Raw genomic sequence first — 23,077 nt, forward strand, 5'->3', positions numbered from 1 at the left:
GTTTGAGCTCCCGGCATCATACAGCAGATTCCCACCTGCTGTCTATGTTACACATGGCCGTATGTATGTTTCCATGCTGCTCTCTCAATCCGTCCCACCCTCTCCTTCCCACACTGTGCCCACCAGTCTGTTCTCTATTTCTGCGTCTCCATGTGCTTAGTCCCTTCAGTAGTGTCTGACTCTCTGCAACCCTATGGACCATGGCCTGCCAGGCTCCTCTGTCCATGGGATTCTCCAGGCAAGAATACTGGAGTGGGTTGCCATTTCCTCCTCCAGCTACATCTCCATTGCTGCCCTGCAAATGGGTTCACCAGTATCATCTTTCTAGATTCCAGACATATGCATTAATACACAAAATTTTTCTCTTTCTGATTTACTTCACTCTGCATAATCGCCTCTAGGTCCATCCACCTCATTAGAACTGACTCAAATGCATTCCTTTTTATGAGAGCCACTCCTTTTTAATCTTCTACCTTGTGTCTATCAACCCTCCTCTCTGCCTTGGAGAGGGGAATGCTGCCAACGTTACAGAAAAATGAGAAAGACAACCGACCCACACGCTCCCAAGTCTGCTTGCGATTTTTAATGTTTCTGAACAAACACTGATCATATTACAAATCAGTCTTGGCAATTATTTAAAGCAGGACTTCTAAAGAACTCGTATTCAGTCACACGTTACGTTGTCTTCTCAATATAGCTCTGTTTCTACTGAGGAGCTGAAATTCCAAGTCCTCATCTTTTCCGAAAGCCTTTGTCACACGTGAGTGGTGTGCTAAGAAGCCAGACCACACAGGTGTCCCAGGAAAGATCCCGATGTCCAGGGGCAGGGAATGAACAGCTGGCTTTCTCCTTTCTCCTCCCTCCCCGGATGACAGCCCAGAAATCCTGAGGTCTCTGCAGAGCAGGTACCAGGGTGCATAATTTCCTCGTGAAAAAGGTTAGAGTGATTTTGGAGAATGCAGATCAGAGAAGGCTGGCCTTTAGAAATGAGGGCTTCTAGGTAATTTAACCTCTTAAAGTGAATGTTAATATTTACATTATCTTGTTAACATCTTTGTGCTTTCTTTTCCTCTTATCTATCCAAAGTTTCAATGTTCTAAATGGATGTTCCTTTGAGGGGAAACTGGTCTATGATGGCATCTCAGAGAAAAAGAGCACAGTTTCTGTAAATCTTTCCATCTGAATTTGAATCCCACCATAGCTACTTGTTTTGCTGGATAATCTTGAGAATTGGAGATACTCTGGGCCATCAGGCTTCCAGCTGTAAAATGGGAACATGTTCCCTAGAAGGATTAAACTGGGATCATTTACTGAAACTGCCTACTGCCTAGCTCATTGAGTACCCACTGGTACCCACCAGTGTGGAACTGTTATAGTTATTTTTGTGGTTAGTACAGTTCATTAAAGATGACCTAGATGGGTGGGATGGAGGGGAGGGAGATCCAAAAGGGAAGAGGTATATGTATACCTATAGCTGATTCATTTCACTGTACAGCAGAAACTAGCACAGAGTCACAAAGCACACTACACCTCAATAATTTTAAAATAACCATCATGTATAGAAGCAAATCCACTCTTCTGTTCACTCTCTCTTTTAAAGGAGCTCTGAGATTGTCAGTGTTGTTGTTCAGTTGCCAAGTCATGTCTGACTCTTTGAGACTCCCATGACTACCCATGAGATACCGCATCGACTGGCACTTAGGACTTTTCCCCATCCCTCTGGCATCCTCAAGCGAGGCCATCATGACATAGCTATGAACTCAGAGACCAGACCTGGGGGCTTCCCAGGTGGCACTAATGATAAAGAACCTGCCTGCCAATGCAGGAGACTTAAGAGACTTGGGTTTGATCCCTGGGTTGGGAAGATCCCCTGGAGGAAGGCGTGGCAACCCATTCCAGTATTCTTGCCTGGAGAATTCCGTGGACAGAGGAGGCTGGTGGGCTACAGTTCATGGGGTCACAAACAGTCGGAAAAGACTGAAGCCACTTAGCGCTCACACACGCACCAGATCTGGGCTGAGTTCAGATCTTGGCAATGCCACATGCCGGCTTTAGGACATTGAAAAGAACAGTCCACCTCTCCATGACTCTGTTCTGCCTCCTCTCAACAGTCATAATGATGGCACCATCTCATGGGATTCTCATGTGCTTTAAGTTAGTTAATTTGTGATGGTGCCCAGTATATGCCTGGAAAGCACTCACGTGTATCACAGTGATTTTTATTTCATTAGAATGTGATTTTATACAAGGCATTACTGTAATGGGGAAAAACAAATCTGACTCCATATTGGATCTGTTCTTTTACTCTAACCTTTGTATTCTATTGCTTTGTCTATGAGTTAATCACTAAAGGGATGTTACTTATAGCTTAAAGCATATATAAGGGCCCATCTCTGGGGACCCTGACTCCTAGACCAAAAATTAAGCTAAAATACCTTTGCTTAAGCTCCCAGGAAACATCCTGACTGGGCCCACCTGTAAATGGCTACAGGAAGAAAGAAATGAACACATCCCCTCCAAAGTCTGGTCTGAACTGGGAAATATTTGCAAAAACTTATAGCCATGAAATTAAAAGACGCTTACTCCTTGGAAGAAAAGTTATGACCAACCTAGATAGTATATTCAAAAGCAGAGACATTACTTTGCCAACTAAGGTCCGCCTAGTCAAGGCTATGGTTTTTCCTGTGGTCATGTTTGGATGTGAGAGTTGGACTGTGAAGAAGGCTGAGTGCCAAAGAATTGATGCTTTTGAACTGTGGTGTTGGAGAAGACTCTTGAGAGTCCCTTGGACTGCAAGGAGATCCAACCAGTCCATTCTGAAGGAGATCAACCCTGGGATTTCTTTGAAAGGAATGATGCTAAAGCTGAAACTCCAGTACTTTGGCCACCTCATGCGAAGAGTTGACTCATTGGAAAAGACTCTGATGCTGGGAGGGATTGGGGGCAGGAGAAGAAAGGGACGATCCAGAATAAGATGGCTGGATGGCATCACGGACTCGATGGTCATGAGTCTGAGTGAACTCCGGGAGATGGTGATGGACAGGGAGGCCTGATGTGCTGCGATTCATGGGGTCACAAAGAGTCGGGCATGACTGAGTGACTGAACTGAACTGAACTGAACTGATTGCCATTTGGGGGCTTCCCTGATAGCTCAACTGGTAAATAATCCACCTGCAATGCAGGAGACCCTGCTTTGATCCCTGGGTTGGAAAAATCCCTTGATACCCTGGAGGAGGGCACGGCAACCCACTCCAGTATTCTTGTCTGGAGAATCCTATGGACACAGGCCGGCAGCGGCAGGGAGGGGCTGGCAAGCACGTATGGCGGGGGCCGCAGGACAGGGGTGCAGGTGCCGTCCTGGGACCAGAAAAAAAAATACACCGGGAACATGGCCAGGCCACCAGGAAAACCAGCGTGGGATCCCACCTGTGTGTGGGTGGCGGTGGGATCCCACCTGTCAAGGCAGGAGATCCCCTGGAGAAGGAAATGGCAACCCACTCCAGTATTCCTGTCTGGGAAATCCCATGGACAGAGGAGCCTGGCAGGCTACAGTCCATAGGGTCTCAAGAGAATCAGACAGGACATAGTGACTAAGCAACCGCAACAAAACTGCCTTTTTGCTTTATCTCCTCCTCCTTGCCTCTTTGCCCTGTGAAGAAACTAGCGTCCAAGTCCTGGCAAGGTGTTTCTTTGGGACACTGGTCTTCCATCATCTTGGTCTGCTGGCTTTCCAGGTAAAGTCACTATTCTTTGCCCCAACACCTTGTCCCTTGATTGATTGGCCTGTTGTGCTGTAAGCAGTACAAGCTTGGATTCAGTAACATGACTATGAGCAACAATGCATGTGATATTATTCTCATTTGAAAGGTGGAGAAACGGAGGCATAAAGCAATTTGCAGGCACAGCCAACATCACACAATTAATGTGCACGCTCAGTCTCTTAGACATGTCCAACTCTGCGTGATCCCATAGACTGTTGCCCACCAGGCTCCTCTGTCTGTGGGATTTCCCAGGCAAGAATACTGGAGTGTGTTGCCATTTCCTCCTACAGGGGATCTTCCCAACCCAGGGATTCAACCTGTGTCTCCTGCATATCCTGCACTGGCAGGGGGGTTCTTTACCGCTTGGCCACCTGGGAGGTGGCATTCAATGCGCAGTCAGCCAGCACCAGCCCAGCATTCTTTTGGGCTTCTAAAGCAGTCTCGGCAGCTTGAGCTCCTGCTAGGATTTCTTTCCCAGGGAGCTTTTCTGCACCGACTCCCCCACCCCATCACCAGGAAATGATGCTGTGAGCCGTGCATCTTCTCAGACACACTCTGCTCTTGAAGAAACACTCCCAATGACTGTGACTGTGTTCCTCATGATTGCAATGTGTCATGACATTTCCAAGATGTAAGTTTCTTCAGAAAAGGCATTAGCACCAGGCGAGTGAAGCAGCTCATTTTTCAAACTTGGGGACTGTCGTTTGCCCTGCTCGATGCCACTGAAGCCTGAACGCACTGCTTAGTGAGCGACAGCAGGTGACCTGAGTTCACCCCCGTGGGTATGTGTGGCTGCTCTGCCTCCAGAAGATCTGTGGCTATGAATGTGCAAATGTGCATGCACGAGCATCCACGCTCAGGCACACACATGCCTTACACATGCGTCCCCTTCTATTTCAGGCTCTCCCATATTCCCAATTCCTATCCTGTCCTCTAAAGCACGTGACACTCCCCTCCTCCCCCCCTCCCTGTCCACCACTCACCACTTCAGGGATGTATTACATCCTTCAGCCAGGTTTTCAATTGCAAGCAGAAAGAAAAACCAAACCTGCTGTTTACTAATTTAATTAGTGATGGAATTTACTGGAAGACTCTCTGCATACAGAATCACCAGCCTCAGGAAACAGGAGCAAAGGAAGGCAATATGGTTGGGACCTTGGGTTAATTCATCTGTAGCAGTGGTCCAGGATGGGGAACTTGGTGCTGGGTGGGTACCATTCTCACGTTGAAGATGGATATAACCAGGTGCCCCTTTGATGCACCTGACTGGCTGAATCTCAGTTATCCTGGGTGCACCTGATTGGTTGAACCTCAGTTAGTCCTGAGTGGATGTATTTGATCGGCTAAACCTCAGTCATGTGCCCCGAATATAGCTGTAAGTGAGGCTGAGAAAGTGGGTAATGGCTGTGTTCATTTCCTACAGCTGTTATAACAAAGTACCACAACTGAGTGGCTTAGAAAACAGAAATTTATTGTCTCACAGTGTTGGAGGCTAGAAGTCTGAGATTAGGCTGCCAGCACGGTCAGGTTCTAATGAAGTCTTCTGGGTTACAGACCGGTGACTTCTTGCTGAATCTTCACATGGCAAAGAGGCAGAGAGAAGAAGAAAACTCATGACTCCCTCGCTCTTTTTTGTAGGAAGAAAACTCATGACTTTTTTTCAAAGATTTTTTTGATGTGAACCATTTTTAAAGTCTTTATTGAATTTGTTACAGTAGTGTTTCTTTTTATGGTTTGGTTTTATGGCCTCAAGGCATGTGGGATCTTAGCTGCCTGATCAGGGATCAAACTAGTACCCCCTGTGTTGGAAGGCGAGGTATTAACCACTGGGCCACCAGGGAAGTCCCTCTCCTCATGACTCTTAAATCGGCATTAATCCTATTTGTGAGGGCTCCAGCCTCATGACCTCATTTAGTCTAAACTACCTCCCAAAGACCCCACCTCCTAGTACTGTCAGCTAGGGAGGAGGGTGTCAATATATACATTCCAGGGGAACACTAGCATTCATTCCATAACACCACGTTTCACACATAAAACACTAGCAGAGGGCCATAGGAAAATATCTATTTTAGTTAATTCATTTGACCCATCAGGGATGCTTAGCTTCTCTGACTCTGCTCTCCTGTAGCACCTCCTGCCAGCTGCAGGCTCAGGAGCAGCATACAAGGGCAGCCACTTCTTTCTGTATCACTGCTTATCTCCTGGAGCCCAGGGGAAACCTTCATTGGTGCTTACTTCTCAAATGTGCCCTTATTTAAATGTGATCGGCAGCTCCGCCTCTGATCACCCAGGCTGGGATGAAGACATCGTATGGTTTCTGTAGGATGAGTTTAGCAGATAAACCCAACACCCATGTAGACATCCCCCACCGCTCATCTCTTGGAAATCTTTCTCATGTCCGTGGGCTAAGACCACAGTACGTCCTGCATCCTTTTAGAAACCTAAAGAGTTTGTGGATCACCAGAAAAAGGCTATATGTGAACTGCAAGCTCTAGTTCCAGATTTGATGGGGAAGGAGAGAAAAAAAGAAGTGCTGTGTGAACAAGGAAGAATTTCCAGCATAGGTTGATGAAGAGCAGGATGGGGAAAGAAAAACTAGGGGGACCCATTTGTGGTTCACAGGGGTCTCCATCTGGGGTGATCTTATGTTTAACATTAATAATTGTTAAATGGTATATCAATCAGATTAATAAAGCTTACAATATTTAGGGCATTTCACTTGCTAGAATCACTGGCATCTGTGCCTATTAAAAATGACAGATGATTAGGATATTCTAAAGTTTGGTGGGATCTGCTAGCTAACAAGGTAGAATTAAAATTTACATCTTGTTCCAGCATAATGAAGATAATTAAAAAGAGTGATAAAACCCTTTGATTAACCCTCATCTCCTCTTGCATAGCATTTTATTATGCAAATGAAACCTCCAACACTGTAAACTTAATACCAGTTAAGAATATGAATCTGTTCACAGTTTCAAAGTACGGAGATATATGCGTATGTTTAAAATATTGGATTGAGGTTGGAGATGGGGTCCATTTTTGCAATAATGTGGAACTCAGGAGTGCATGTGACAAGGGGCAAAGTTACGTCTCCGTTTGCTCCTGTCTCGAGTTCTGCCCCCCTGGGCCACCCATACTATTTTCTCAATAGCATCTGTTTTGTTGTTTAGTTACCTGTTCTGCAGTGTTTTTGAACATGCCCAGATCCCTGCCAAACTAGAATGGCTATGTCATCCCATGAAGGGTTGGTTTACAGCCTTTCTTTTGATTTCCTGAATTAAAAGACCCATGACAGTGACTTTAGAAAACAGAAAATTTTACCATATGATCCTGCAATGCCACTCCTGGGCATATATCTGGAGCAAGCCATAATTCAGAAAGATACATGCACTCTGATGTTCACTGTAGCACTACATACAATAGCCAAGACATGAAAGCAATATAAATGTCCAGATGAATGGATAAAATACATATATATATTTTATATATAGTTAAGCCATTAAAAGGAGGGAGACAGGGACTTATGTTCAATATCCTGTGATAAACCATAATGGAAAAAATATGTAAAAGAATATACATATGTGTGTATACATATATATATACACATATATATAATTTTACTGTACAGTAGAAATTAACACAGCATTGTCAATCAAATGTACTGCAATAAAATTTTAAAAATAATAAAATATTGCCACTTGCAGCAACATGGGTTGATCTAGAGATTATCATACTAAGTGAATTACAACAGAGAAAGAAATATCATACGATATCACTTACATGTGGAATCTCAAATATGACACAATTATTTACAAAACAGAAACAGACTCACAGACATAGAAACCACACTTACGTTTATCAAAGGGGAAAGGCTGGTGGGGGGGGGGGCGGATAAATTAGGAGTTTGGGGTTAGAATATCTGACTCTTTGCAACCTCATGGACTGTAGCCCGCCAGCCTCCTCTGTCCATGGGATTTTCCAGGCAAGAATACTGGAGTGGGTCGCCATTTCCTACTCCAGGATATCTTCCTGACCCAGGATTAAACCCCCACCTCCTGCATTGGCAGGTTGATTCTTTACCACTTCCCATTCTGGGAAGCCATTAACGTATACACACTACTATTCTCTGGTGGCTCAGTGGTAAAGAATACGCCCGCCAATGCAGGGGACATGGGTTAGGCCCCTGAGTCAGCAAGATCCCCTATAGCAGGAAATGGCAACCCACTCCAGTATTCTTGCCTGGAAAATCACGTGGACACAGGAGCCTGGTGACTTACAGCCCATGGGATCTCAAAAGAGTCAGACATGACTTAGCAGCTAAACAAGAACAATATATATAAAATAGATAATCGATAAGGACTTAACTACTGTATAGCACAGAGACCTCTACTCAATATTCTGTAATAACCTATAATGGAAAAGAATCTGAAAGGAATGGATATATGTGTAGGTACAACTGTTTTGCTTTACACACAAAACATTGTGAATCAATTATACTCCAATATAACATATAAATTCAATTTTAAAAAGTGAGAAATCCCTGTCTGGCGATATTTGAGGTTAGGGGAAAGAGAGATTAGGAAGCCCCGGGGAGAAGATGTTTTTTTTAAGGAGCTACTGTTTCACTGTGTAATCTCTCACCTCCTGAGGAAGTATTTCTCCCCCTCCAGTGGTGTTAAAGGGAAGCCTGGGATTGCAGGAACCCTCCAAGAGGGGCTGAACTGATTTAAGAAAGTCCACCTTAGTTAATTGAATCAATTAGTAGGAAAATAAGAATTTTTTTTTTCCCGTTTGCCAGATTTCTCTGCACCCTTTTGCATATTTTGTTCACTGTTCTGCATCTTCACTCTGGAAAGTAAAAGAGCCTTTAGTTTTACATGATGAGAAGTCGCCAACATTAGCAGGAGGAATCTGAGTTAGCTTCTAGGAGCTATATTTCAAAGATTGTTGACATCCAGAGACACCGTCAGAGACGGCATGGATGGCAGTGTGGACTTCTGGGATGAGGCATGCAGCCTTCTGGACTTGGGAGAGGAGGAAGCTGAGAATCTAAAGTGGAGAAAGTAGCCCTGCAGGAAGGAATGCTGAGGCAGGAAGGGAGCCAGTGGAGAGACGTTTTAAAGGAAGCCATAGAAGCAAAGCCCACACGAAAACGTAGCAGAGAGAGCTGGGCCGTGAGCCCAGGAGGACAGACAGCAGCAGAAGCTGGAAGAGGCCAAGATGAAACTCTACAGGTGAGAGTGTGGCCCTGAGGACACCCTGATTTTGATGTCTAGCCTCCAGAATTAGAGAGAATACATTTCTGTAGTTTGAAGTTGCCCAGGTAGTGGTTATTTATTATAGCAGCCACAGGAAACTAACATGGCCTCTGGAATCAGGAAGTAGGAAGTGGATGAAGAAGGGACCAGGGCGAAGGGGAGGGATGCTCACATCTCCCAGAGCTCAGGTGCATTCCTGAGCTCATGCAGTGGACCTTGGGCCTTTCTGATGGCGGTCATGTCGCCTGCGTGTTTCCCTCCTGAAAATGGGAATAACCATAGGGGATGACAGAAGATGAGAAGGTTGCATGGAATCACTGACTCAATGGACATGAGTCTGAGCAAACTCTGAGAAATAGTGAAGGATGGGGAAGCCTGGGGTGTTGCAGTCCATGGGGTCATAAAGAGTCGGACCCAACTGAGCGACTGAACAGGAACAGCAGTACCTACTTCACAAGGTGGCTGAGTGGATTAAATGAGTGTAAAGGTCTCAAAATATTTGGCACAAAAGCTACAATTTTTCAGTATTGGCTTTTGTTTCCTGCTATTCTTGTTCCTGTTATTTCTTATTTTTGTTATTTTTATTTGCCAGAATTTACATGCCTTGATTATCACAGAGCCTTTTGAATAATTTCATTTGCAAATCTATTTATGGGAAAAAAAAAGACTAGAAGTCCATTCTCTAAAATACTATAAACAGTTATTACTGGCTGATAAGTTTATCATAGAATTTTATTTGCTTCTGTAGGCTTCTATTTTTTAAAATCTCAGCAATGAACACATATGACTTTGCTAATAAGAACTTTCCCCTTTGGTTTTTATGAGTGCTCTATAGGAACCTTTTTTTTTTTTTTTTTTTTGGTCTAGGAATTTTTGATGTTTTATTTCAAATCAACAAAACACAAAAAATAGTTGCTTGCCCAGGTCTGTTCCCCATATGTTTGAACATTTTACCAAAGTTAAGGAACCACAACTAATCTTAAAAATATACAAGCAATGCCTGCAGCTCAATTCCAGAAAAATAAATGACCCAATCAAAAAATGGGCCAAAGAACTAAATAGACATTTCTCCAAAGAAGACATGCAGATGGCTAACAAACACATGAAAAGATGCTCAACATCACTCATTATCAGAGAAATGCAAATCAAAACCACAATGAGGTACCACTTCACACCAGTCAGAATGGCTACGATCCAAAAGTCTACAAGCAATAAATGCTGGAGAGGGTGTGGAGAAAAGGGAACCCTCTTACACTGTTGGTGGGAATGCAAACTAGTACAGCCACTATGGAAGACAGTGTGGAGATTCCTTAAAAAACTGGAAATAGAAGTGCCATATGACCCAGCCGTCCCACTGCTAGGCACACACACCGAGGAAACCAGAATTGAAAGAGACACGTGCCCAATGTTCATCGCAGCACTGTTTATAATAGCCAGGACATGGAAGCAACCTAGATGTCCATCAGGAGATGAATGGATAAGAAAGCTGTGGTACATATACACTATGGAGTATTACTCAGCCATTAAAAAGAATACATTTGAATCAGTTCTAATGAGGTGGATGAAACTGGAGCCTATTATACAGAGTGAAGTAAGCCAGAAAGAAAAACACCAATACAATATACTAACACATATATATGGAATTTAGAAAGATGGTAATGATAACCCTGTATGTGAGACAGCAAAAGAGACACAGATGTATAGAACAGTCTTTTGGACTCTGTGGGAGAGGGAGAGGGTGGGATGATTTGGGAGAATGGCATTGAAACATGTATAATATCATATAAGAAATGAATCGCCAGTCTAGGTTCGATGCAGGATACAGGATGCTTGGGGCTGGTGCACTGGGATGACCCAGAGAGATGGTATGGGAAGGGAGGTGGGAGGGGGGTTCAGGATTGGGAACACGTGTACGCCCGTGGCAGATTCATGTTGATGTATGGCAAAACCAATACGGTATTGTAAAGTAAAATAAATAAATAAATAATTAATTAAAGTAATAGTCACAGTTTGAAAAAAAAAACAAAACAAAAAGAAACCCCAATCCAGGCAACTGCAATGTCAGTGAGTTGATAGAGAACACGATATATGCTATTTTTGATGAAATGCTCAGATTTGTAAGAATTTGAAATTAATCACTGGAGAAAGAAGATGGAGTGGCAGGGTGCAGAGAACAGATGTGGAAACCAGTTTTAAAGGTTTGCCAGTGGGCCCGAATAAGATTCTGAGCTCCTCAACTATCCTATCTCCCCAGTTTGTGCTTGAAATCCTGTTCTTGAGGACTGAGTCCTCTGGTTCAGTGCTTTCTTCTCCAGGGAGATGATGTCTGGGAAGAGAAAACCGTGTGTTCATGATAGACTAGGGTTTATGAACCGGGAGACTACTGATGTTTGGGGCTGGCTAATTCTTTGTGCTGGGAGCTGCCCCTTGGCATTGCAGGCTGTTGAGCAGCCTCCCTGGTCTCTATCCACTTGATGCCAAAAGCACTTCTTCTCTCAGATATGACAACTCAAGGTGTCTCTAGACATGGCTATGTATCCCCTGGTGAGCAGAGTGGTGGCAAAATCACCCCCTCCTCCAGCTGAGAACCAGTATATACCAGTATACCAGCCATACCAGTATCTAAGGCTTCTTCCTTGCAATTTTGTTTGTTTTTATTGGAGGATGATTGCTTTACGATACTGTGGTGTTCTCTGCTGTACATCAAGGTGGATCAGTCACAATTACATGTATATATGTATATATATCCCCTCCCTCTTGAGCGCCCTTCTCCACCCATCCCACCCCTCTAGGTCATCACAGAGCACCAGGCTGTGTTTCCTGTGTTATATAGCAGCTCCCCCTTAGGTATCTATTTTACACATGACAGTGTAGGTATGTTAAGGCTGCTTTCTCAATTTGTCCTAGACTCATCCTGTGGATTCTGCTTAGGGAAAACCTGGGCTCAGACTCAATTGCTACAGAGCATTTTAAAAAATATTTTAAAATGTAATTATTGTGTTGGATCTCAGACAAGTCAAGCGAGATTTTTTTTTTTTTTTTTTTGGTTTGGCATTTGGACTCTCTGGGCTTCCCAGATGGCCCAGTGGATAAAGAATCCACCTGCAATTCAGGAGAGGCAGGAGACATGGGTTCAGTTCCTGGGCCAGAAAGATCCCCTGGAGGAGGGCATGGCAACCCACTCCAGTGTCCTTGCCTGGAGAATCCCATGGACAGAGGAGCCTGATGGGCTACAGTCCATAGTGTTGAAAAGAGTTGGATATGACCGAAGCGATGGGGCAGGCATGCATGCACGTACTCTCTAGTTGGGGTACCTGGGCTCAGCAGTTGGGACATGTGAGCTCAGAAGCTCTGAAGCATGTAGGATCCTAGTTCCCTTACCAGGGATCGAGCCCACTTCCCTGGCACTGCAAGGGGGATTCTTAACCACTGGATCATCAGGCAAGTCCCCTGAGTATTTTCTCTAAGAGAGACAGCAGTTAGATGAAATCCTGAATGCCCAGGTTGCTTCACAAGTCTTATCACTCATGAGCCATGGGGCCTTTAACAAGATGTTCACCTCCTCCAGTGTACAGTTTCTTCACTATAAAATAGGGTTAATGACATCAACCTTTACAAACTTTTCTGTAACTAAGAGATAATATCTAGGCCACATAGCACTATGTCTGGCACATATCAGGGCTTCATAAATACCCAGTCCTTTCCCTGCCAATTGGTCGATGTGTTTCAAAAAGAAAGAAATTAATTAATAATGCTATAAAATTGACCCTTCTTATAAAAAGCTCACCAGCCATATTATATACAAAATCAGACCCAGGTTTTCCAAATCTATGGTGCTCCCTCCCTACAACTTCCAGTAAAAATAAAATATGGACACTAAGCTGATGCAAAATGATGATTTATGTTCTTTTTGTAGAGTAGGAGGGTCTAAACAGAAAGCCCTTATCACTGAGCCTCAGCTGCAGAAGAAATCCTTTAATCAGGACCATCCTCCTGGAAGAATAATAGAGATTTAGGGCCAGACTCAAGTTACTGAGCAAGGAGAAAAATACTGCCAGGGGCTACTCTGCTTCTTCTTGTTGGCTGCCAGTGGCTGTAAGCTGCTTCCACTGTCTTTTTTTGAAGTCTGGAGATACGTGAGTACAGCCTAATTAAGTAGTTGTGGGCTGAGAGAGAATTTATTTTGTCAAACCCATGGCAGAGAAGAAAATGTGTCAACAGTGGTGATGAAGAAAGCTCACCTCTTTAGTACCCTCAATCCCTCTGGCCATCCTGGGTTTTCCTTGTGGTAACACCCGCTTAGCATCTATAGGAGGGATGGTCAAAATGTCTGAGGGTGTCTGTACTTCTGGTTTCCTTTCCCCTGTGGTAATAGAGAACTTAGGTCTAAAGTCAGAGTGAATTGGGTTTAAATCTGGGATCAGTTGGTTATAAGCATGGCAACCTTGAGCAAGGGACAACTTCCTTGAGCCTCAGCTTTCCCAGCTGAACAGTGAGGAATATTGAGCTTAGCTAAATTAATTAAGTCAACATTTATGAAACACTTGCTATGTGCAAGGCACTGATTCAGGTGCTAGGATGAAAAACAAAACAAAACAAACAATTATCACAGAGCTCATATTCAGTGATGTACAGGTAATGTTGAACAGATGAGTCACACACGCCCATCAAAAGGCCTTATTGGTAATATTTGCCAATCTCTGTAGTCTAAACATTCCCATTATGGTTGACTTCAAGCTGCTAAGAACATTGCCAAATGAACAATTAGGAAGTGATGACCACACAAAGAGATGCAGGTTCAATCCCTGAGTCAGGAAGATCCTATGGAGGAGGGTACGGCAACCCACTTCAATAGTTTGCCTGGAGAATCCCCATGGACAGATGAGCCTGGTGGGCTACCGTCCATAGGGTAGCAAAGAATTGGACACAACTAAGCACACACCCAACCACACATTACTAAGAGCCACCATGGGAAGATTATATTAGGAGCCAGTATACCTTGGGTGTTGCATATGACTTGAGTTATGATAGAAAGAGTGGGATTTTTGAGTTCCAACTTTTCACCAATCAAACCATCAAAATAAACTGTTATAACAAAGGAATTTAGTAAAGCTGCATAATATGAAAACAACACATAAAAATCAAAGTTCACTACACTGACAATGAGGCACCAGAAGGAAAAATTAAGAGAGCAATCCCATCCACAAGGGCATCAAAAAGAACAAAACACCCAAGTGCAAATCTCACCAAAGACATGAAAACGAAGGGCACACAGAAGACTGTAAGTCACTGAACAAAGAAAGTGAAGTCACGAATCAGTAGAAAAATATTCCATGGTCATGCACTGGAAGAATTGCATTTAAATGTTCATCTGAACAAAGCAGTGTACACATTCAATTCAATCCCTATGAAATTTCAATAGCATTTTTCGCAGAAACAGAAAAATCTATCCCATCATTTGTAGGGAACAACAAAGCACCCAGAGTAGCCAAGTGACCACAAGAAAGAAGAACATAGCTGGAGGCATCTGGATCCCTGATTTCAAACTACACCACAAAGCTACAGCAATCAAAAAGGTGTCGTATTGGCACAAAAATCAGCACGTGGACCAGAGGAACAGAGAAGAGCAATAAACCCGCAGGTGTGTGGTCAGTTAACTCACAGCCAAGCTGTCAAGGACACACGCTGCTGGGAAGGACAGTCCCCCTTTAATAAACGGTGCCAGGGAAACCAAAGGACGGCATTGGACACTGCCTATACCACAGACACAACTAACTAAAACCCACAGTGGTCCACACCAAGCCTTTCCTCTGCTGGCTTCTCTGAAAATGGACCTGCTCTGCAATAATCTGCACACAGGAAACTGCTCTTTTTCCTTACCTTTCACTCCTGCGTAGATGCCTCCCGCTAGGTCTTGACGATACTGAGCTCCTGCCTGCATGGATGCTGCCCACCTTTGTCCAGAAGCTGAAGCTCCAGTCTATCCTGAGGAAACTGACCTGTCAATGTTGACATGTCCTGGCATCGTCCGGAAGCCGAAGCCCCGGCAGATCCTGAGGAGGTCAAGCTCCTGACCACGGCATGAGGAGCCAAGTTCAAGTGCAGAATTAAGTCCTCCAGCTGAACATTGCAGGAACTGCAAAAATCAGAGGTTGGCTTGGCGACCCCTGTTGGCCACTTGGGAGGTGCAAATCCCAGTTCAGTGCTGGGAAGCGCAAGCCCCAGTTCAAATTCAGTTGAGTTCACTTCAGTGGAAGCCATGCTCCCAGCTGGCAGGCATGGTGAATCCACTCAGTTAATTCAAACTGAAATGGAGCCCCAGATCCAAGACAAGCCACACACTGAGGATGGCTTGTAGCATCTTCAGTATTTAGATATGGCCTATCCCTTGTGGCTCAGCTGGTAAAGAATCCACCTGCAATGTGGGAGACCTGGGTTTGACCCCTGGGTTGGAAGATCCCCTGGAGAAGGGAAAGGCTACCCATTCCAGTATTCTGGCCTGGAGAATTCCGTGGACTGTATAGTCCATGGGGTCACAAAGAGTTGTACATGGCTGAGCAACTTTCACTTTTGAAGAACCAGATTCAGTTCACATGAAAATGTGATTCTAATCACCTTTGGAGGCATCCATGTGTACTTCAGAGGCACTGAGATTGTGTCAGAAGTTACTCTGTTTTCGGTTTGGGGGATGACCTTTTCCTCCAGGTGGCACCTCCCCAAGCAGGTCCTGAAAAATCAGGCTTTTATCAGCGTGGACAGATTCCTTTGTGATCCTGAAGCCAAAACCCTGGCAAGTCCTAAGGAGACTGGGGTTCCAAAGCAGAGCCCTGGCAGCACCTGTGTCTGCTGCTACTGTCCAGTCACTCCATTGTGGCTGACTCTTTGCAACCCAATGGACTGTAGCCTCCAGGATCCTCTGTCCATGGGATTTCCCAGGCAAGAATACTGGAGTGGTAACAGTGCCTGGGAAGACAGAAGTCCTTTCTGGAACTTGTTTTCAAACAAACAAAAAAGACAAAAATTGTAATACATTGTGTTTTGAGTACTTTTCTCACATTTTTATGCATATGTTTTTATTTGTATATATTTTAAGCAAATATTTGTTTTCCTTCCTCTCTGAATCCCTTGTCATAAAACATAAAGACATATTAACTTTATAGCACAGTGTCTGAGAGTTGTTAATTTTTTATGAGAGCATTAAAGTTTCAGCATGTCAAGGAGAAGAGTGAACATTAAGGGCTTTGCATCCTCTTTTGAAGAAAGGGTTAGCGCGTTTTCGGTTTTCTGCAGGACAGTTGTATTTCGTGAGCGGGGAGTATGATTTTGCTATTGACCTTACTTGGAGGTGAAGGGTGGGTTCAGGAGATGTGTCTGGGTACTAAATTTGTGAAAGGTCTTAAGAGCAAAGACGGAGGGGTCTAGAAGAGAAAGGTCCGCTTCCAGACCTCAACATAGAAACACTGCCTGAGTTCCCGCTTTCAGACTCCAGCTCTCAAGTGAATCCCCAACCTTGCCTGTAGATTTCCAACTGGTTCCCATCATGGTGCATGCATGCTAAGTCACTTCAGTCGTGTCTGACTCTTTGGGACCCCAGGCTTTGTGACCTGTTGCTCCCTAGGCTCCTCTGTCCATGGGACTTTCCAGGCAAGAATACTGGAGTGGGTTGCCATGCTCTCCTCCAGGGGATCTTCCCAGCCCAGGATTGAACCCCTGTCTGTTATGTCTCCTGAATTGGCAGTCAGGATCTTTACTGCTAGTGCCACCTGGGAATCACCAACCACCGCCCCCCCACCCCCCTGGCCCCATCATGGTGATTCAACTCCTTAAAATAAACTCTCTCTCATTAGCTCCATTTGGTTTTGTTTCCCTGAAGAACTAATACAGATTTGGTATTTCCTGACACCGTGCAATGGGGTCAACAATCAGATTAAAAGAACATATGCAAGGAACAGGGGTCTGGGGGATTCTGAAGTTGATGCCCTCTGAGTGTTCTCATGCACCATGTGTGACGGGATCTGGGTGAAATTGTGTGTGTACTGTGTCTCAACCCCAGGGCCCCTTGGACCTCAGCACTTTGGCCTCCACCCTAGGACTCCGAATCTAGATGGGTTCCAGTGGGGCCACTGGGTTTGATATTGTGCTTCTAAGCAGGAAGTGGGGACCTGGCATGAAATGGAGCAGAGGGTCCACCCATTCCTCCTACTCCCCCCTCACCCTGGTGTCACCTAACCTTGACCTCAATGGATGCTGTCATAAAGGGTGTGTTCATACCGCACAGACACGGGGAGCAGCAAGGGGATGGGAAGGGGCTTGTGGACAGAGGAGGTGATTGAGAAAAGCTGGATGGGGACCAAGAAAGGAGGGAGGAAAGAGAGCTGAGATGGGAGAGCAAGGAAGGAGGGGCACTGAGTCCGTCCTTCCCTGTGATCTGACTTACCTGATTATCCACTCCAGCACCTGCAAGGCAGTTTTTGCCATTTCAAGTTTCTACAATGAGCAAGTGATCTCAGATATGTTAACCGGTTTGTGCATGGCTGCAGGTGGTGCAGTGGTAAAGAATTCAGCTGCCAATGCAGGAGATGCAAGAAATGCGGGTTTGATCCCCTGAAGAAGGAAACGGCAACCTGCTGCAATATTCTTGTTTGGAGAACCCCATGGACAGAGGAACCTGGTGGGCTACAGTCCATGGGGTCACAATGAGTGGGGCATGCATACACCCTAAGATCAGGATGTACAGAAACAAGATTTGAACTTGTTTGGAACTCAAACAAGATTTGAACTCTCTAATTCCAGAATCCTTTCCTCTTAGGGAAGAGGAGTAGAGATAGGCAGATGAGATATTGCAGAAACAAAGCTCTTTCTATGCACTTTTGAGCACTGGAGTTTTTCTTTCAGTCAACATAGGTAAGTGTCCTAAGATAGCAAAGGAAGGAAAAAGGTGACAACTTCCCCCCAGGCCTTTGCTGTATGTAAGGATCTGTGTCAGGGTGTGAAGATACAGTGGAGAGAAAAGCAGACCCTGTCCTTGACCCCTGACTCCAATTACACGTATGTTATACTGTTTTACAGTGTCCCAGAGATCTCTGCTGCTGGTTTTTTTTTTTTAATGAGTCAGTATAGATAATTGACTATATAGTATAGTGGAGGTGATGGAATTCTAGTTGAGCTATTTCAGATCCTGAAAGATGATGCTGTGAAAGTGCTGCACTCAATATGCCAGCAAATTTGGAAAACTCAGCAGTGGCCACAGGACTGGAAAAGGTCAGTTTTCATTCCAATCCCAAAGAAAGGCAATGCCAAAGAATGCTCAAACTACTGCACAATTGCACTCATCTCACACGCTAGTAAAGTGATGCTCAAAATTCTCCAAGCCAGGCTTCAACAATATGTGAACCGTGAACTTCCAGATCTTCAAGTTGGTTTTAGAAAAGGCAGAGGAACCAGAGATCAAGTTGCCAACATCCACTGGATCATCGAAAAAGCAAGAGAGTTCCAGAAAAACATCTATTTCTGCTTTCTTGACTATGCCAAAGGCTTTGACTGTGTGGATCACAATATACTGTGGAAAATTCAGAAAGAGATGGGAATACCAGACCACCTGGCCTGCCTCTTGAGAAACCTATATGCAGGTCAGGAAGCAACAGTTAGAACTGGACATGGAACAACAGACTGGCTCCAAATAGGAAAAGGAGTACGTCAAGGCTATATATTGTCATCCTGCTTATTTAACTTCTATGCAGAGTACATCATGAGGAACTCTGGGCTGGAAGAAACACAAGCTGGAATCAAGATTGCCAGGAGAAATATCAATAACCTCAGATATGCAGATGACACCACACTTGTGGCAGAAAGTGAAGAGGAACTAAAAAGCCTCTTGATGAAAGTGAAAGAGGAGAGTGAAAAAGTTGGTTTAAAGCTCAACATTCAGAAAACGAAGATCATGGCATCTGGTCCCATCACTTCATGGGAAATAGATGGGGAAACAGTGGAAACAGTGTCAGACTTTATTTTTCTGGGCTCCAAAATCACTGCAGATGGTGACTGCAGCCATGTAATTGAAAGACGCTTACTCCTTGGAAGAAAAGTTATGACCAACCTAGATAGTATATTCAAAAGTGGAGACATTACTTTGCTGACTAAGGTCCATCTAGTCAAGGCTACAGTTTTTCCAGTAGTCATGTATGGATGTGAGAGTTGGACTGTGAAGAAAGCTGAGCACCGAAGAATTGATGCTTTTGAACTGTGGTGTTGGAAAGGACTCTTGAGAGTCCCTTGGACTGCAAGGAGATCCAACCAGTCCATTCTGAAGGAGATCAGCCCTGGGTGTTCTTTGGAAGGAATGATGCTAAAGCTGAAACTCCAGTACTTTGGCCACCTGATGTGAAGAGTTGACTCATTGGAAAAGACTCTGATGCTGGGAGGGATTGGGGGCAGGAGGAGAAGGGGACGACAGAGGATGAGATGGCTGGATGGCATTACTGACTTGATGGACGTGAGTCTGAGTGAACTCTGGGAGTTGGTGATGGCCAAGGAGGCCTGGCGTGCTGCGATTCATGGGGTCACAAAGAGCCGAACACGACTGAATCACTGAAGTGAACTGAACTGATAGATAATGTTTATTGAATTTAATTTTTCTATGATGTATTTTCACTATGACTAGCCTACAAATAAGCCCACTTGCTGTCTTCTTCCTCAAACATATGTTTTAGTTCTGACATCTCCATTTGTTTCTCTGGTCATGGTTTCCCTCTCTGTTGAAATGATTATTATTTCCTATGCATTGTCCACTTTTTTCACTAGACGCTTCAGCAGGTGGAGAATAAACTACTTTTATGCTAATTCTCACATTTGGGTCATCTGTGAGTTCACTGACCATTTCCTCCCTCCCCCTAGATTCTGGGTCACATTGTCCTTTTTAAAAAAATCTTGTAATTATGTCTAAAAGATATGGTACATAAAAGACGAGTAGATGTGGATTAAATCCTGTCTAACCCTGGATGAAGGTTTGCCCCTTCCTCTCACCCAGAAGATCGGGGAGGGGGGTGTTTATCCTCTTTCATCTCATCCCCGTGTTACGGGGTCAGGGTTGAGTTGTAACATCAGGTCACTGTGGTTGTAAATATTTTACTGGTGAGATGAAGATTCTCCCTTCAGCAGAGCTTGGGATCTGAGTCCCAGCAAGACTATCTGGCTCTCTCTTTGCTTCACGAGCAAGGCTCCAGCTTCTGTGGACCCATAGGGAGCACTCTCTCCTCCACTGCCCACCTGCCTGTTTTCAAGTTTCTGAAGCCATTTACGTCCTCCAGCCTCCAGTGAGCCACACCATGGAGCCGTGGGACGCTCAGGTAGTAGTAGCAGGTGGGCATGCCTCAGGTGACTGTGAGTCCACCCAGCCTGCCCCCAGCCACCTGTGAGCAGCTCTGCAGCTCAGACATCAATGGAAATGCTGGAGAGACAAGTCTCCAACAGTGAATCAAGAAGCAGTTGCTAAAATAGGGGAGAAACAGATGCTAAAAAGCCAGTGATTCCTCACTGCATCATGATGGTACCCCACGCATGTTTAAAAAAGTAACTTGGACTAATCTGGCTCAAGCTGATGTCTCCAGCTTCTTCTTTTGCTTTTCTTTAGTTTCCATCTTACTTTCCAATCATGCTGAATCATATGCAATTCTCAAGACTTTTTTTTTTTTCTTTCCAAAAAGAAGCACTTTTAATATTTCCCTGCCTTCACCTCATGGATGCCTCTTTATCCCTCAAAATTCCATTCCAAGAGGACCTCCTCAAGCACGCCATCCCTCAGTCTGATACAGAAGGCCAGCCTGTTTTATTCCTCTGTGCTCACCTTTCTCAGAGCCTTCTGTCACACTTTACTTTGATTACTGTACAAAGTCATCTCCTGCCCTAGACTTTTTGTTGCACGTGGGGCTTCCCCAGTGGTGTAAAGAACCCGCCTGCCAGTGCAGGAGATAGAAGAGACGTGGGTTCAATCCCTGGGTTGGGAAGATCCTTTGGAGGAGGACATGGCAACCCACTCCAGTGGAGAATTCCTTGGACAGAGGAGCTTGGCAGGGTACATTCCATGGGGTCACAAGGAGTTGGACACAACTGAAGCAACTTAGCATGCACACATGCATGGCGGTGGGGGGTGGGGTGGGAAGCCATGCCCCATTTCAACTAGTATCCTTAGAATCTAACAGAGCACCAGAAACGTGTCAAGGACTGTTGACAAGAAAAAAGCACTGAGGTTCCTCTCTTTAACAGCCTCATCTCAGTACCTGCTTATTTCCCAGTGATCATGACCACGTTTATCATCTCTCAAGAGGACCTGACCTCTCTCAGAGTCTATGCTACCATTACTGAGTACTTCCTGGCTGCAAGAACTTTCCAACGATTATTGCATGCAATCCCCACCAGCGCTATGATTTCAGTGCCACCGACATCTCTTCGTTCACAGATAAGGAGGCTGAGGATGTTCTGGCGTCTTGTGAGAAAGCTAAGATTCCATCCGCACATCTATGCTAAGCTCGATCACAGATCCCATGCTTCCCTGTCTGCCCCCTCCCCTCCGCTTCTCTTCCCTCCTTCCCTTTCTGCATCTGACTCTAAACTCAATGATCAGTTGATCAGCGGAGCTCATCCGTCTGGCAGTCGACAGGCAGCGCCTCGCAGCTCTGGTTTTTCCTATTCCGTTTCTGTATCATTCAGCAACTCCTGTTTTCCCTCTGAGGTCACCCTTAAAGGTCTATGTGTCGTGTTTCTCATTTCTGCCTTGTCGAGGAAATCTTGCCAGTGCATCTATCAAAGTAATCATCACAAGCCTGATGTAAGAGTATGGTTCCTCTCACATTTTTCATTACTAGATAATTTATTAATATCCTTCCCGAGGAGCACTAGATTTATCTTGATAAAACCGCTATCAGCGGCGACACAGGCAATGCCACTGGGATGCGCCAGGAAGAGCCGTGCGTTCACCTCCTTCACCCCTTAATGCCTCGGGAAGCCCAGCCCGGAGCCAGCCCAGGGGGCTGCCAAGACCCAAAACATTTTATCATTTTGATAAAGTTGACCCGGGGCAGCCTCGGAGGGATTGCTACCTATCTCCCCTTTCTTTCCTGCTTGTGGCAAACACAGAATGGTCTCTGTATTGGAAAGGCAGGTAGCAAGGGGTGGATAAATTACCTTCAGAAACTTCACTATTTATCTCATTTTCATTCGTGCATCCGTGGTGAACAACTTCACCTCTCAGCTCAAGTGGGCTTTCAGGGAGGGTCTGTGTCTGCAGTGGGAGGTGGACCTCTGTCTTATCGCTGTGGCAGCCACAGGGTGTGGGTTCTTTAGGTCCAGGAGGTAAAGCAGCCCCTGCTCCCCCCTCTGCCTGCTCCCTTCCAGTCCTCCTCCCTCCAGGAAGAGAGAAGAGCTGGCAGAGACAGCCCCTCTGGCTTGCCCTGCCAAACATTCACAAAAGTGAAAATGCAGGAAGCCTCCTGCATGAGGCAGCTGCCTTCAAAGGCTTCTGGCAGACATGGATGCAGGGGCATATTCCAGAAGGGGAGCAGCATCTCTGTTGTCCTGTATTTGCTGCAATTCAGAGCATCTCTTTTGTAAACTGGGTTGCATGGTTCATTTCCCTTGACATCACCCCTCTCCAAAAAGTAAATAAATTAAAACATGCATACATGCTCCAAGAGGAAAATGGGGGTGTCAGAGCATCATTTGGGTGCTTCGGGGTATGAAAACAAATAACCCATGTGCATTATTGGTGGAAGAGCCAGCTGGTTTGCCAACTGGGAAGAAGTGTCTGCTCCCCATTAGATACAAACCCTGTATCTAATAATTAATCTGTGTATATGTGTGAAGGGCTTCCCAGGTGGCGCTAGTGGTAAAGAACCCACTTGCCAATGCAGGAGACATAAAAGACTCGGGTCTGATCCCTGATCGGGAAGACCCCCTGGAGGAGGGCATGGAAATCCACTCCATTATTCTTGCCGGGAGAAGCCCATATAGACAGAGGAGCCTGGTGGGCTACAGTCCACAGCGTCACAAAAAGTCACACAACTG

The sequence above is a fragment of the Capricornis sumatraensis genome, chromosome 3 (assembly GCF_032405125.1).
Source record: "Capricornis sumatraensis isolate serow.1 chromosome 3, serow.2, whole genome shotgun sequence".
Lineage (NCBI taxonomy): Eukaryota > Metazoa > Chordata > Mammalia > Artiodactyla > Bovidae > Capricornis > Capricornis sumatraensis.